The following is a 4,403-nucleotide window of genomic DNA, read 5'->3' as shown; positions in this document are numbered from 1 at the left end:
CGGACGCTATTCCGTGATGTCGCTCAGCGCAATCCTGTAAGACTGACCTCGCGTTCGGTGGCAGAATCCAATGACGGCCCGCACGGTGAACAGTTAAGCGAAAACCAGCCGAGAACAGGATTTGCTGAGAGAGCTTAGTGTAGTCCCTCATGGGAAGAAGGCGCGAATGATGTAAGACAGACGTGGTGTCATTGGAGCTTTCGTAGTAAGTCACGCCTAAAGTGATTCCCATAGTGAAACACCGAGCGAAGTTAGAAAAAGAACAAAAGTTTACGGATTAAAAATATATATATATATATTTTTCCAATTCTTTTTATTGAAAAATCAACATTGACAGATACAAAAATGTAAACAGAAATTCTCAGTTTTTTCTTTTTAAACAAACACAGAAAGAAAACACCCCCACCCCCCAAAACACAGACGAAATAACAGGCTGCCACTTTCAAAAAAAAGTGCCAGTAGAACCCCTCAGCGTATATTTTATTTTCTCTAACTTAAGAAAAAACATTAAGTCTTTAAACCACCGAGAGATAGAAGGACATCCTATTGTTTTCCAGTGTAGAATTATGCAACGTCTGGCCAATAAAGATGAGAAAGCTAAAACATCTTTGTGTGCAGAACTCAGTGATACCGACTCGCCGGTAACCCCAAATATAGCGATCAGTGGGCATGGCGTCAATTGCACTCCAAATATGGAGGACATAACGCTGAAAAAACCTCTCCAGAATGCATGCAATTTCGGGCACAGAAAGAACATATGACTCAAATGACAGGGGGAAGCATGACATCTGTCACATCTGTCCTCAACCCCAGGATAGATCTTTGCCTGCTTTGATTTGGAAAGATGAATTCTGTACAAAACCTTAAACTGAATGAGGCTGAGGCGGGCACAGGAAGTGGTAGACCGTATCCTATCCACGGCCTTCTCCCACCGTTCATCGCCAAACTGCAGCCCCAACTCCTCCTCCTATGCGGCCCTGGTTTTATCCATATTACAGCTATTGAGAGATAAAATAAAACTGTATATCCGGGAAATCAAACCACACTGGTGTGGGGCAAACATGACTAAACTCTCCCAAGGTTGCTTGGGGGGTACAGAGGGAAAATTGGGAAGGCATTTAGATACAAAGCTGCGGACTTGGAGATATCGAAAAAAATTAGCTGTAGGCAGGCCATACTCCAAGGACAGGCTGGTGAAACTTCTAAAGACGCCATCTTTGTACAAATTATAAAGTTGCTTGACGCCTTTTTCGTGCCACAGTGAGAAAGCTGAATCCAAAAGTGACAGAGGAAACAAATGATTTCTATTCAAGGGACCCAGTGCTGATAGAGCCCTAAATTTAAAGTGATGCCTAAACTGAAACCAAATCTTAAGTGTGTTCAGTACGACTGGATTGTCAGTATATTGAGATGGTTTGACCGGAAAAGGTGAGCAAAGCAGAGCAGATACAGAGGATGATCTACAAGACAGTAGCTCTAGATTGCACCAAGTGGATTCTGTTGAATCGGACCAGAAGTTTAGTTTTTGGATATGTGCAGCCCAGTAGTATATTTGAAAATTGGGCAAAGCAAGCCCGCCACTGAGCCTACATCTCTGCAATAAAGTCTTACGGATTCTGGGCGGTTTTTCACTCCAAAGAAAAGAACTAATGATTCTATCTAAAGAATCAAAAAAATACTTGGGTAAAAATAGTGGAAGCAATTGAAAAAAATAAAGAAACTTGGGCAGAACATTCATTTTAACCGCATTGATTTTTCTTGTTAAAGACAGAGGCAGACTGCTCCACCTCTAAAAATCCGACTTCATGTCCGCCACAAGCGGAGCGAGATTGGCATGAAAAAGTTTGGGTAAGGAACGGGTCACCGTGATACCAAGGTATTTAAAGCCTGAACAGTTGGATTTGAATGGCAGATTCAGACGCTGAAGTTGTAGAGCGTCAGTGTTTACCGGATAACACTCACTCTTATGAAAATTCAGTTTGTATCCCGAGAAAAAGCCAAAATCACCCAAGATAGATAAGATGACAGGAATAGAGGCTGCAGGATCCGTCACATATAACAACAAATCATCAGCATATAAGGATACCTTATATTCCGCCCCCTTGTGAGTTATACCCTTAAAGGCTAACGAGGATTTAAGTTTAATGGATAATGGCTCAATGGCAAGGGCGAATAGCAATGGTGACAGTGGGCACCCCTGCCAGGCTCCACGCCTGAGACTGAAATAATCAGAGCTATAAAAATATTTTTATCTGGAGTTGATTTATTTATTTTATATCTAAGTAAAGAAAGGATGTCGTGAATAAATGTATATTTTGCAGAAGGTTTTAATTTCGCCTCTTTGATATTTGGTTATTTATTTATGTATTTATATTTTTTTATAAAAATGGTAAAAACAGAAATGTGCGCTGAATTGATAGCGTGTTAATAAAACTTAGTGCTGTTTAAAATAATTTTAATTATGACAGCCAATTATATATATTTATTTAAAACGAATTAAAAAATGTTGTTACCCAATGAATGTGTCCAGGCTGAAGGTCCACATATAAAACACAAGCAGAGAAAGATGATGATGATTATGGTGATGATCAGGAATGTGTCTGATCTCAGTAATGTTTACACCACTGACTCCCTCTGTTTCATCCGCGTTAACCCCAAACTTTTTACTGCCTTCTGTCAATTCAAACGTGTCATTTTCTTTAAGTGAATATATATATGTATATGTAACCAGGTTAAAAAGACGTGTCATTCATGTAAATCAAGCTTTGTGTTAAGTGTGTGACACACTGTATACTAATGCACTTTTTCATTCACTGCTAAAAGGTTTCGCTGGCCCTTTAAGAAACGGAACTGTAATGCTAAAGGGTTGTTTCCTTCCGGTAAACAGAGCGCACCGTGGTCTAGTTGGTGCTCGTGTAGTGGGGAATTTAGCCATGTAGCACAAGGAATGACCGATTTCTCTTGGGATATATCTCGTGTGGTGTGGAAAAGAAGCGTAAGTGATTAAATATAATTGATGTAAGACTTTTTTTTTTTTTTTTAAGATAGTTTTGTGTATAATTTTATGTGGACCAGTGATATTGAGATGTGGTTACTCTGTTTAATTAAGAGGGGAGAAAATGCTTTATAAGCCTCGTGTTTCTGGGTGAGCGGGAAGCATCAGAGTAAGTTTTGTTCACTTTTCATAATTTCACAAAAAGGGTTCATTTGCCATGTACATGCATGTTTATTGAACTGAGTTCTGTATTTTGTTTCTTTAATATGTGCAGAGGAAGAACGAGTCTGTAATATCCGGTGATAGTTTGTGCATGTGCCAGAGTGGTGGTAAAAAAGTAAGTTCGGGACATTGTAATTGATTCCGTTCTTTCTATAAACACATTGAGTTTTAAGTTATTTACTGTAATGTAAAAAACCAGGTTTAAGTGTAAGAGCACGTGTTATGTTGTGTAATGATATTTGCACTGTTTAAGCTGCATTATGCATTAATCACACACAACAATGTAACATGTTATAAAGGACCGTATTTTCGTGTATTCTTCATGTTACTTAAGCAGCCTTATTTAGTCTTCTGTGCAGCTGTTATATTCATGTGTCTGTTTTCTTACATCAGGGGCTGCAACCGTTGTCTGTTAGTGGGTTGTCTATGTTGTGTCTATATTAGTTGGGTGAACAAGGATTTTTGTCACTGGTCCTACCTTTTCAACTCCATCTTCCCCAAAGTTCGCATAATTAACGCTGCACCGCTTAACGTGCAGTCTGAAATAAAAGATCCCCATTATATTATATTTTCTGTGTCCGGTGTCATTACTAATTCATCTCCCGGGCTATATATATATATATATTTATTAATTTAAAAAATGTTCATTATACATGTTTTAATCCTTTCGGTTTGGGTTCTGCAATGACTTGGTGCTAAAGGTTTTTGGATTCTAAGAATAGTTTTTGTTAAGGCAGTCCATTGCGAGACATGTTGCATGTAGAATGCAAAGACATCATTGGTACATTCAAACAGAAAACTTAAGGCGTGCTGGAGTCTTGTGTATGAGTGTTCTTGTGTTTGATTTAGATTTTTTTATCTTCTTTAAAGGTTTGATGACTTTGAGTGACATGAAAGCAATTCAAGAAGCTCCTGTAAAAGAGCGAGAAAAGCAGCTGGCCAAGAAGGAGCAGTCCAAAGAACTACAGCTGTAAGACATTTACTGCTATTTATTTATGATCTTTACTGACACCATTGGGTTATTTTTTTTTTAATTTGATGAGTTTTCAGAATATTCTGATTTCTAAAATCTTGTTCTATTCTATTTTTTTTTAGCAAATTATAAAAGCATAAAGAGAAAAGAGAATTTTTCTGAAGAGAAAAATTGCCTTGTCTTTTAGTATAGATTAGGGAGACGATGATTATA

The sequence above is a fragment of the Silurus meridionalis genome, chromosome 4 (assembly GCF_014805685.1).
Source record: "Silurus meridionalis isolate SWU-2019-XX chromosome 4, ASM1480568v1, whole genome shotgun sequence".
In the NCBI taxonomy this organism is placed as follows: Eukaryota; Metazoa; Chordata; class Actinopteri; order Siluriformes; family Siluridae; genus Silurus; species Silurus meridionalis.
Note: the sequence above shows the minus strand (reverse complement) of the source record.